This window comes from Narcine bancroftii, chromosome 5 (genome assembly GCF_036971445.1).
Source record: "Narcine bancroftii isolate sNarBan1 chromosome 5, sNarBan1.hap1, whole genome shotgun sequence".
NCBI lineage: Eukaryota > Metazoa > Chordata > Chondrichthyes > Torpediniformes > Narcinidae > Narcine > Narcine bancroftii.
This window is the reverse complement of record NC_091473.1, coordinates 231288247-231301754: the sequence shown is the minus strand read 5'-3', so window position 1 is coordinate 231301754 and position 13508 is coordinate 231288247.

The following is a 13508-nucleotide window of genomic DNA, read 5'->3' as shown; positions in this document are numbered from 1 at the left end:
AAGTTTTGGGAAGAGATTATTTTCCAAATGGTTTGGAATTAGATAGAGCACACAGGGCTATTAGGAAGAAACCTTTTTGCTGGTCAACCACCAGACTCTGTTTTAATCAGATGTCTGTGTTATCAAGAAGAAGAAATGATTTTAAGAGCTGCAGTTTGAAATGTAAGAAAGCACCAGACACCTTTGTGGGTCAAGAATAACTTTTTTTTTATGCCGAACTGAGCCAAATTATTATTAAGAAATTTAAAGAATTTAACCCTGATAAAGCTGGATTATGGAAGAGAGAATGGCATACAGACAAGCTGTAAGGTTACTGTGTCATTCCTCTGTTTATCCAAGGAATGCACAGAGCACAGCAAGGGTCAGTGGAGAACAGGGATTCTGGAATAGAGAGAACATTATCTTCAGAATGGTCCTTCAAGTTTCATGTACAAATGAGTATCTTAAATGTGCCAATATGTAAAACTAAACTGGTTTCCTTACATTTTCTCTTTTTTCCTCAACATTTGATCATTTTCGTCCTGCATTACACTTGGTTCCTTCAAGCCACCCAACTCTCTGTTGGTCACTCCTGGTGTTGCTCCTGTCACTCCTGGTGTTTTTCTGGTATTACTTTGGTTGCTCTGAACAGAGCTGCAGCATTGTACTTGCAGTGGATATTCAGATCAACACACCAGTTTTGCTCGTTCCTTGAAGAAGAATGACTTTGCTTGGTTTTAACGCTTAAACAACTTTATTTGAGGAGCTGCTTCGCATAAATCCACCCGGATAATATTCAGGAAACAAACAGTTTAGAGCATCGGGGTAGTCCATTTTCTCCCCGAATTATCAATGACCAGTTGGATGTGTTGATTCCAAATACAATGAAACCTCTGGTATCTGGCATAAGTGAATTTTCCACTTGCTTGAGATTACATGCTGAGTGTATTGGCAAATTGACCACTAGGTGGTGCCAATTTTAAACATTCTTTTTTTTTCCCTATTTATTTTCTACATTTTTTTTTTTGCCAGTTACTTGAGGCTGCTGGTTGCTTGAATTCCAGCAAACAAGGACTTTTACGGTATATCAAATACTCACAAAATGTACAAATGGTAATCCAGCAGTCATTACAGAGAATAAAGAAATTGCACAAATTATGTGAATAAACTGTAAATCAGTGCAAAATGTGGACTACATGCAATTAAATTATTTTTTTAAAGTCAGGTTTGTACATAGTTAACTGAAAAAACTTAAATTTACCAAATGCCTTCAGAATCACCATAAATCCCGAGTTGCTTTCCAAATTGTGAAAATAAAAATGGACACTGGAAACAAAAGAGGGTCAACTTAACACATGGTCAGGCAAGTGTTTTCTGATCGTATTCTGCAGCATAAAAGACCATTCAGTTTTCTGTGCCATTGCCAGCCATTGTTATCAAATTAGTCCCACCTTCCTCGACAACAACGTACACCTGTAGAGCCCTTTAAAGTCATGCACATCTTGGTGCCTTTCACATCTAGATTAGCATTTAAAATGCATCACCAAGACACATAGGTGATATGAACAGAAATAACTTAAAACCTGACAGAATTGTTGTGCTTTAAGAAGGTTTCTTGAAACAAGAGAGGAGGAGAGACTGCTGGAGGTAAATCCAGATCTAGGTACAGTAGTCAGCCAAATGCATGTGGCTATGGAGGTTGGAGAGGTTTTGGAGGAATGTACCTCAGAGGAGGTGCTAAGATCAACAGCGACTCGAGGGGATTCCATTTTGTTTCTCCTTGTTGTTTTAATAATTACACTGCATTTGCCTTTCCAGGGCAAGCAAATGAAAGATTTTTGAGCAAATTGTGTACATAACAATAAATTGAATCTTGATCTTAAATCAACTGAAATGCCAACCTTAGAACAAATAAATAGCAAATGTATCAAAGGCCAAAAAAAGAAAGAAATATGAGAGAGAAAAATTAAATGTATCTTTTATTTTGGCCTTATGGAAGGGAGTTCATATGTATATGAACATTTATTTCAAAAGGGAGGCTGACATTTCAGAGAACATTACAGCACACACAGTACAGGCCCGTCAGTCCTATGCAAACCCACTCTGCACATCCTAACCCTTCCTTCCCTCACAGCCATGAACCTCCTTTTCTCCTTTCATGTTAGTTTATTCCGGAATGCAGTCAAACACTCACAGGCACCTGGCAAAAAGTAGTTCCATTTATCATCAATCACCAATAAATCCTTCACTCATATCAGGACCTCTGGAATGTGAATGGATTTTTTTTGCCTCAACTTTCAGGTTGTGTTATTTTTATATATCAGATTGCTTGAAATAAAAAAAAAATCCTTTCAATGTGAATAGCCCTGACCTTGTGAATATTGAGAACAATAATCAATAGCCTCAACCAGTGAAATTTAAGAATAGTGAAATAAACATAAATAATGGGTAGTGAAGGAGGGTGAATCAATGCAAAGTGGATTCGTAATAAAGGGACTGTAAGAAAGGTTAAGAGAGAGGAAAAATTCAAAAGGAAATAATAAGAATGCAACATTTTTTAAAAAATCTATCTATATATATGTGTACTGAGTGATTCTTTACAGTTTTCTTTATCTTCCAGAGCTCCTCAATGGAGTGAGTGGAACTAATCTTAAGTCATTGACACTTTCCTTGAGACATTCATTACCAAATGGCTGCAGTGAGATTAATTTGCATCAACAGCTGAAATCTTGAGGATTCATCATCATATCCAATGGTGAGAGGGGAAATTTGGTAAAATTGGCAGCAGTTGGCTGCCAACTTCCTCCGAGTTGGAGGTGACAGCCTTGCTCTTCCTTATTGATGGTGATAATTCACAAAGGGTAACCTGTAAATACACAAGTGTGAGAGCCGGAATCACCAGGCTGAGAAATTGTTTCTTTTCACGGACAGTGAGACGGCTGAATGACTGATGAACTGCTCATACAATCCTTCCGAGACTCTACTATTTGAGAATATTTATTTATGTTTACATATGCATTGCATATAAATTGCTTGCAAATATGTGTGCTGCATCTATATAAGTTTTTGCATGCTTTTACACTGAGGACTGAAGAATGTTGTTTCGTCCAGTTGTACTTGTACAATTTTATGATCATTCTAAACTTGAACCTTCCCATTCCACATCTATTCTGGATAGAAAGAGGCTCAAGTGCTGGAAGTGAAAATTCAGCCAAATGACGGCCAGCTGCTGACTCTCGGGTGAAGGAGGTGGTGTTTGAATGGGGAAGATGATGGATAACAGGGAGAAGAAGGAAATCGCAACTGTTCCTTTTGAGCCCAGCAAGGGGACACCGTCTTACCCTGAGATCTTGCTCCACCTTCCCTCTCCAACCACTGCACTACTGATAAGTGGTAAATCTGCCAAGCCCATGGGAAAAAGAATCTTAGGGTTGAATGTGATATCATATATTTACTCCAACAATAAATCTGAAACTTGAAATCTGAATTTACTGGCCTGCAACAACATGTGCATCTGTGTTTCCTCATTCAGGACCTGGTTTAAATACCATTGGCACCTTTCATAACAGAAACCAATTGGTTTAAATATTCTGGTGTTAGACTGGTCCATTGAGTAAATCTAGTACTGTGGAGCTGACAGATTGTAGGAAAGGATCAAGATAATCCAAGTAGTTTTAGCTGCTTACATGCATGCATCCCAGAAATGACTGCCTGTTTGTGGGCTTTATGGAACAATCCATGCTGCAAGCCTGCATGGCGAGACCTCACAACTCATCCTCCATTATATTGATGACTATATTGGGGCTGCCACATGCACCCATGATGAGTTTGTTAACTTCATTCAATTCACGGCCAAGTTCCTGATCTCAATCTCACGTTGTCCATCTCCGACAACACACTCCCCTTTCTAGATCTCTCTGTCTCCATCTCGGGAGACAAGCTTTCCACTGACATCTATTACAAACCCTCCAACTCCCACAACTACCTCGACTATACTTCCTCACACCTGCCTTCTTCCACAAATGTGGCTTTCCTTCCACCACCACCAACTCAGCTTTCACCAGATCTCCTTCATTTCCTACTCATCTGCCCTGGCCCACTCTGCCACCAGATACAAAATTCCCCTTGTTCTCACCTACCACCCCACCAGTTTCTGCATCCAATACATTATCCTCTGTAATTTATAGCACTTACAACAGGATTCCACTGCTAGAAAGATCTTTCCATCTCATCCCCTCTCTGCCTTCCATAGAGACCCCTCCCTCTGTGACTCCCACACGCACTCATCCCTCCCCACCAAACCTGCCTCCCCCCACCAGCACCTTCCCCTGTGGCTGCAGGCAGTGCTATACCTCCTTCCTCACCACAGAGTCCGGGCCTCCAAATAGGCCTTTCAAATGAAGCAACACTTCACTTTTGTATCAACAGGATTGATTTACTTCATCCAGTGCTCCCTTTGTGGCCTTCTCAGCATCAGAGAGATTGGGCATAGACTGGGATATCACTTTGCTGAGCCCCTTTACTCTGCCCGCAACAGTGACAGGGACCACACAGTAGCCAACCATTTCAGTTCTGTGTTATACTCCCATACTCACATGTCCATCCATGGCCTCATGTACCATCCCACCAAATCGCCCATAAATTGGAGGAATAACACCTGATTTTCCGACTAGGCATTCCCCAGACGGATGGCATTAACATCAATTTTTTTTGGTTTCTGCTAACCTGCACTTCTTTCCCCCTCCCTCCCCTTCCACCTGCCTTCTTTCCCTCAGCTCTCCACCCTCTTCCCTCTCTATTCACCTAGCCATCCCTCCTCCTCTAACTCGCTGCTGTGCCTTCCCTCCCTTCACCTATTACCTCCTGCCTTTGAGACCACCCCTCCCACTTACCCTTTTATTCAGACACCTGGCAACATTTTCCCATACCTTGATAAAGGGCTCTAGCCCAAAACATTGGTTATGTATTTTTATTTTTGCTAAATAAAAGGACAATCTTTGCCCTGCCAAGTTTCTCCAGCATTGTTTTTACTTCAACCAGACTTTCATATTTTACTTTTTAGCTACTTGCGTGCTTTGATTTTTAAAAAAAATCAGTAAAGGAGACCTAGAATTACTCTCAGTTAGTTACTATCAATTTTTAAAGATTCTGCCAAAGCTTGTGCAGGGTCAGTTGGAGCTCCACGTCAGATAGTAGCTCATTCCACATGTCCGCCACTCTCTGAATGAAGAAGTTCCCCATAAACCTTTCACCCTAAAGCCATGTCCTCTTGTATTTATCTCTCCTAATCTAAGTGGAAAGAGCCTCTCAAATTTACTCTGTCTATACCCCCCAGAATCTTATTAACATCTATAAAATCATCCCTCATTCTTCTTTGATCCAAGGAATAAAGTCCTAACCTATTTAATCTTTCCCTGTGACTCAACTCCTGAAGACCTGCAACATTCTAGTAAATCTTCTCTGCACTCTTTCAAACTTACTGATATCCTTCCTGTAATTTGGTGACCAGAACTGCACAAAATGCTCCAAATTTGGCCTCACCAATATCTTATACAACTTCAGCATAGCATCCCAACTCCTGCACTCAATATTTGTGAAGGCCAAGATGCCAAAAGCTTTCTTTAGAACCCTTTCTACCTATGATGCCACTTTCAGAATTATGTATCTGTATTCCCAGATCCCTTTTTTCCTCTGCACTCCTCAGTGCCCTACCATTTACTGTGTATGTCCGACCCTTGTTTGTCCTTCCAAAATGCAACACCTCACACTTGTCTGCATTAAATTCCATTTGCTATTTACCGGCCTATTTTTCTAGTTGGTCCACCTTTGAAAGCTTCCTCGCTCTCCACAATGCCCCAATCTTAGTGTCATCAGCAAACTTGCTGATCCAAATCACCACATTATGATCCAAATCATTGATATAGACAACAAACAATGGTCCCAGCACCAATCCCTGAGGCACACCACTAGTCACAAGCCTCTAGTCTGAGAAGCAATCAACCACTACCACTCTGTCTTCTCCTATTCAGCCAATTTCAAATCAGGTTGACAACTTCTCCATGGATACCTAGTGTCTGAACCTTCTGAACTAACCTCTTATGTGGGACCTTGTCAAAGGACTTACCAATTTCTTTGTAGACAACATCCATACCCTTTCTTCTATCTTCTTTCTTGGCAACCTCCTTAAAAAACTCTCTAAGTTTACTTTAGCATGACCTACCATGCACAAAGTCACACTGACTATCCTTAATCAGCCCTTGGCTGTCCAAATACTTGTATATCCAATCGCTCAGAACACCCTCCAATAATTTGCCCACTACTGATATCAGGCTCACCAGCCTGTCATTTCCTGGTTTACTTTTGGAGCCTTTTTTTTTAAACAATGGAACAAAACATAAGCCACCCTCCAATCTTTCAGCACCTCACCCATACATTTTAAATATGTCTGCCAGGGCCCCTGAAATTTCTAAACTAGTCTCCGTCAAGCTTCGAGGGAATAACATGACAGACTTGATGGATTTATCTACCTTTATTTGCTGTAAGACAGTGAGCACCTCCCTCTCTTTAATTTCTATATGCTCCATGCTGCCACAAATGCTTGTTCCCCTTCCTTCTATGCCAGTTTCTTGAGTAAATACTTATGCAAAAAAACTGTTTATGATCTCTCCCATCTCGTAAGGCTCCACACAGACAACCACTCTGATCTTCTAAGGGAATAATTTAGTCCCTTACTATCCTTTTACTCTTAACATACTTGTACAAACCTTTACATTATCTTCCAAAGCCACCTTGTGACGTCTTTTTGCCTTTCTGATTTTCTTCTTTATTTTTTTTGAGCTGATACATTTTTAATAGACCTCGTTAAAGTAATTCAAGTGTCAAGAATTTATTTTTTTGCCATCTGCACAAACCAATTTTATAATTAAAAGTTTTGCATAACGAACAACACAAATGAAACGGATGTCACATTTCAAAGGATTCAGAGGAAAAGAAAATTATTGGTTCAATTAGCTATGTTAATTAGCATCATTTTGGCATTGTACAAATCTGCCTCATTTCCCAAACATACAGAAAAGCCCGTAAATAACGGCCAATACTTCAAACTAAAGCAATCAAATCACAAAGCAGCAAGTAACATAAAACCATCAGTTAATTGCTCAAAAAGTATCAGTTTTGTTTTCTCGACTGAAATAATTTTGGATCAAAGTGAAGATATATTAGTGATTAAAAAGTTAAATAATCTAAATAGCTCCAGCAATGTTTTCTTGTGGAGATCTACACAGTTTTAAGTATGTGGGGTAATATTTAGATCTTTCACTTAGTAAATTAGGTGCTTCAAATTCTCCATCAATTTTGAACTACCTTTTTTTAAAAAATTATAATAGATATGAAAATCTTATCAAAGATTCTTATAAAATGTTTAGATAGTGTTGTAACTTGCTTGATCAGATGGGATTTATTAGGGATCACAGCTCATCTGTTAATATCAGGCATCTTGTGAATATTATGTGATCAGTGGCCGATAAGCAATTACCTATAGCACCTATTTCACTCGATGCTGAGAAAGCATTTGATTGGGTAGAATGAGGATACTTCTTTAAGATACTTCAGATTTCTGTATTTGGACGCGTATTTTTAAAATGGATTAGATTATTATATAATAACCCTAAGACAACGGTTCAAATTAGTGCTTACATTTCATCTTATTTCTCTCTTAGGGAGGGTCTCCAACGGAGTTCCCCACTTTCTCCAGTGCTATTCTGCTGCTATGGCAGCAGCAATGAGAGAAAATGAGAACTTTGTAGGGATATCTGTGGGAGGATAGGTTCATAAACTGATACTTTATGTGGATGATGTTTCATTATTTGCATCGGACCCTGGTTAGTTAGTGTCATGTCTTTTGAATATTATAAAGTTTTATTCTAGATTCTCAGTCATCAGACTAATTGGACAAAATCAGAAGAATTAGCATTGACTGCATACTGCCCTGCATCTTCTTTTTACACAACCAATTTCGTTGGCCAAAGGAGGGTATACAATATTTAGGTATTAATTTTTCCCTCTAACTGGAGGGATTTAGTAAAGGTAAATTTTGGATCCATTATTGCAGAAAATTTCATGAGATGTAGATAAATGGTCATCATTGTACTTGTCAGGAAAAGTAAATGCCTTGAAGACAAACAGTATTCCAAAGATTATTTACCTGTTCCAATTGTTACCAGTACAAATCCTATTAATATATTTTAAGCAATTTGATATAATTAAAATGTTTATTTGGAATGGTAAATGCTCATGCATGAAACTTGATAAATAATAATTGCCAGTTGAAGGGAGGGGGTGTGGGGGGGGGGCGGTTAGGTTTACCAAAGTTAATGTACTATTTTTATGCTTTTACTCTTAAGAATTTACCACATTGGACTCTCCCTCTGGAGAGAGCGCCTCTTGGAATCATATTGAGTGTTCTGCTCTTCCTCCTACCCTCTTTTACAATGTTTGTCTTTCAAGTTACCTCCTGAAGCAAGATCTCACCCAATTATATCACATATACATTTATTATGGGATAAGTTAGCCAGACTATCTAAATTTAATTCATATTTGAATGAAACCTCTAGTATTTGGATGAATCCAAAGTTGTGTATTTATAAGTCCCCTTTTTCTTCTGGAGGGAATTGCAAGGGGAAGATATAATTAAATTGGGAGACCTTTATTATGGTGACAATCTAAAATCTTTTACTCATCTAATCCAACAGTATGATATATCTCAGCCACAATTTTGGAGATATTTTCAACTGCGTAATGGGCTACATACAACATTTGCTTCTACACAGCAAGCCCCCACAATTTGCCTCGATACTGGCTGCATATGATAAAGGTCACAAAGCCTCATTTTATTATTCAGCCTTAACACAAATCTCAGGGGATAAACTTCTGTTGGGTCTTAAAAGAGCATGGGAAATAGACCTGAGTATTGTTTTTGAGATGAAAGAATGGGACAAAGTTTGTAAAAAATATCAACATATTGTCAAGAGACCTGAGAGTGCACCTTATTCATTTTAAGATTCTGTACTATTTTTATTGGAGTCCAGCAAGGTTATATACATTAGAGTTGAAACATATCCTTGAATGCTGGCCGTGTGAGGTGGATATAAGGGATTCAGTGTATATCCTTTAGACTTGTTCCAGAATTCAGGAATTTTGGATTATGATACATAATTATTGTGGTGATACCACCACCAGCCTACTGTAGGGGGCGATGTCTGTATCTGCAGGAAGACCACCTAAGGGGCTGACTCCATCTGGCCAGCTGCCAATCATCCAACCTGAATAGACCACTCTAAGGAGTGACTCCACCTGGTCGGCTGTCAATCAGCCGACCTGAATATAAAGCTGAGCCAGCCCCTCCTGAGCCAGTCACACGGGGAGTCACCAAGGCATGAACTGGTGTTCAGACTTTTACTGGAATAAAGCCTGTTGTACAGTCTTTTCTGAGTTTGTGCATGCTGGCTGCTACCTCAGCACACCACAAGTATATTAGTGAAGTTTCAGGTATTCAAATTCCTTTTTGCCCCAGACTTTATCTTGGGAGACACACTTGGGTTATTTGGAGAAAAATACTCTCAAAATTGGATTCAGACAAGTATAATGATAGGAAGACAAAATTATACTTCGAGGCTGTAAGAATTTGGGCAACCATTATTTCAGGAGTGGGTCTCAGGAATGGCCAAAGTAGCAGCGTTTGAACATCTATACACAAAAATGAGGTTTTCTGGGGGGGGGGGGGGAATAGTGCTGGATGTAATGGTGAAGCATATTAATGAACAACAGTTTTTTTTTGTTATCAGAGATCTAAATAGACACATATGGTGGTTATATGGATTTTTTTTGCCATGTTTGTTTATGTTTTATGGATACGTTTATGTTTTTTAACATATGATTTACATAACTAACACTGACTCAAGGGTTTGGGGAAACTTTTTTTAAAGAATTCAATAAAATTTAAATTAAAAAAAGGTAGTTTCTGATTTCCTTTTTAAGTATTTTCTTACATTTTCTATACTCTTCTAGTATATCATTTGCTCCTTGTTGCCTATTCTGCTGTACACCTCTTTTTTTTGAATATTTTATTTTAATTTTCATAGACTCGTAAAATTCAAATAAATCATGTAATTTTTTTAACATTCCCATTGCATACCGAATCTGTATTTATTCTCCCCACCCTCGGACAACTGAAAATACAGTCAATGAAATAATATCATTACAAATTCTGGTGCGGTCAAAGACCGCTACGGAACCCTAGGGGAAAAAAAAACAATCAGAAAGGCTAAGTAACAAAGGGTAAGAAATTAAAAATAACTTAAAATAAAAAGAAATTTCAAAACAAAATAAAAGAGAAAAAAAAAACACGTCACCTGCGTCACGTCCCACTTCCTCGATCACATTTATTTCCCTGCTGGGATGGATTGTTACATACCCCTGCTTCAAGGTTGCCCCACCTTAATGAATGTGTCAAGTTTCCTCCTTAGATTGTATGTGTTTTTCTCCAGGGGAATTCAACTCCGCATTTCCATATTCCATCATGTAGGATTATGTGAAAGTCTCGAGGTATAAAGTAAATATGGACAAAAGTGAGATTGTGCCTTTGACGGACGGGGTTTATAGACACCATCAACAGAGAAGTCCATTTAAATAGCCACAAGAAGGCATTAAATATCTGGGGATAATGTGGACAAAGATTTGTTCAATTTATACAAATTCTCTCTTCTTCTTAACCAGATCGACAATATCCCTTGAAAACCAAGGTTCCCTATACCTATTAATTTTGCCTTTAGTCCTGACAGGAACATGCAAACTCTGCACTCTCAAAATTTCACCTTTAATGGCCTTCCACTTACTGAACGCATCCTTGCCAGAAATTCACTCTTTCTCGATCCTTTCTCATTTCCACAAAATTGGCCTTTCTCCAATTTAGAATCTCATCTCGAGAACCAGACCTATCTTTATCCATCTTTGGCTTGGCTTCGCGGACAAAGATTTATGGAGGGGTAATGTCCACGTCAGCTGCAGGCTCGTTTGTGGCTGACAAGTCCGATGCGGGACAGGCAGACACGGTTGCAGCGGTTGCAAGGGAAAATTGGTTGGTGGGGTTGGGTGTTGGGTTTTTCCTCCTTTGTCTTTTGTCAGTGAGGTAGGCTCTGCGGTCTTCTTCAAAGGAGGTTGCTGCCCGCCGAACTGTGAGGCGCCAAGATGCACGGTTTGAGGCGATATCAGCCCACTGGCGGTGGTCAATGTGGCAGGCACCAAGAGATTTCTTTAGGCAGTCCTTGTACCTCTTCTTTGGTGCACCTCTGTCTCGGTGGCCAGTGGAGAGCTCGCCATATAACACGATCTTGGGAAGGCGATGGTCCTCCATTCTGGAGACGTGACCTACCCAGCGCAGTTGGATCTTCAGCAGCGTGGATTCGATGCTGTCGGCCTCTGCCATCTCGAGTACTTCAATGTTAGGGATGAAGTCGCTCCAATGAATGTTGAGGATGGAGCAGAGACAACCCTGGTGGAAGCGTTCTAGGAGCCGTAGGTGATGCCGGTAGAGGACCCATGATTCAGAGCCAAACAGGAGTGTGAGTATGACAACGGCTCTGTATACACTAATCTTTGTGAGGTTTTTCAGATGGTTGTTTTTCAAGACTCTTTTGTGTAGTCTTCCAAAGGCGCTATTTGCCTTGGCGAGTCTGTTGTCTATCTCATTGTCGATCCTTGCATTCGTTGAAATGGTGCAGCCGAGATAGGTAAACTGGTTGACCGTTTTGAGTTTTGTGTGCCCGATGGAGATGTGGGGGGGCCAGTAGTCCTGGTGGGGAGCTGGCTGATGGAGGACCTCAGTTTTCTTCAGGCTGACTTCCAGGCCAAATATTTTGGCAGTTTCCGCAAAACAGGACGTCAAGCGCTGAAGAGCTGGCTCTGAATGGGCAACTAAAGCGGCATCATCTGCAAAGAGTAGTTCACGGACGAGTTGCTCTTGTGTCTTGGTGTGAGCTTGCAGGCGCCTCAGATTGAAGAGACTGCCATCCGTGTGGTACTGGATGTAAACAGCGTCTTCATTTTTGAGGTCTTTCATGCCTTGTTTCAGCATCGTGCTGAAGAAGATTGAAAATTAACTTGAAACTAATGACATTATGGTCACTGGACCCTAAATGTTCACCTACACATACTTCTCTCACCTGACCTGTCTTGTTCCCAAATAGGAGATCAAAAATTGTGTCGTCTCTCATTGGTACCTCTATATATTGATTTAGAAAACTTTCCTGAACATATATGACAAATTCCAAGCCATCCAGCCCTTATAAAGATTGGGTCCCAGTCAATATCTGGAAAGTTAAAATCTCCTACTATCATAACTTTCTGTTTCTTACATTAATCTGCTATCTCTCTACAGATTTGCTCCCTCAATTCTCTCTGACTATTGGGTGGTCTATAATACAACCCTATCAGTGTGGTCACACCTTTCCAGTTCCTCAGCTTCACCCATATGGTCTCTGTAGATGAGCTCTCTGGGCTATCTTGTCTAAGCATAGCTATGATATTTTCTGTGATTAGCAATGCCACCACTTCCCTTTCATCCCTTCCCCTCTATCACATCTGAAACAATGGAACCCCAGGACATTGAGCTGCCAGTCTTACCCTTCCTGCAACCAAGTCTCACTTATAGCAATAATATTGTAATCTCATGTACCAATCCAGACCCTAAGATCATCTGTCTTACCAGCAATACTCCTTGCATTGAAATAAATACACTTGAGAACATTTATATCACCCACAAACCTTTGATTTCTGTCTATACATGCAATCCTTGCATGACCTTTATCCTCCTCCACCTCACTATCTGCTCTAACACTCTGGTTCCCATCCTCCTGCCAATCTAATTTAAATTCCCCCAGAGCAGCAAATCTACCTAAGGATATTAATTCCCCTCCTGTTTAGGTGCAAATCGTCCCTTTGGAACAGGTCCCACCTTCCCTGGAACAGAGTCCAATTGTCCAGAAACACGAAGCCCTCCATCCTGCACCATCTCTTTAGCTGCATTAACTTCCTATTTCTAGCCTCACCAGCACGTGGCAAGGGTAACGCCCGTGAGATCACAACTCTGGAGATCCTGTCCTTCAACTTCGCACCTAACTCCCTAAACTCTCTTCGTAGGACCTCCTCATCCTTCCTGCCCACTCATTGGTCCCTACATGAACTATGACCTCTGAGGATACCGAGAACTCAATCTGAGATATCGTGGACCCTGGCATCAGGGAGGCAATTCTCACTCTCTCCCACAGACCTCCTATCTGTCCCTCGAACTATCAAATCACCTATCACTACTGTTCTCTTCTTCTCCCTCCTTCCCTTCTGAACTGAGGGTCTCGTCTTGGTGCCAGAAACATGACCACTACAAGTTGTCCCTGTTTGGTTGTCCCCACCAACAATATCCAAAACAGTATACTTATTGTTGATGGAAATAGCCACAGGGCTGTTCTGCACTCTCT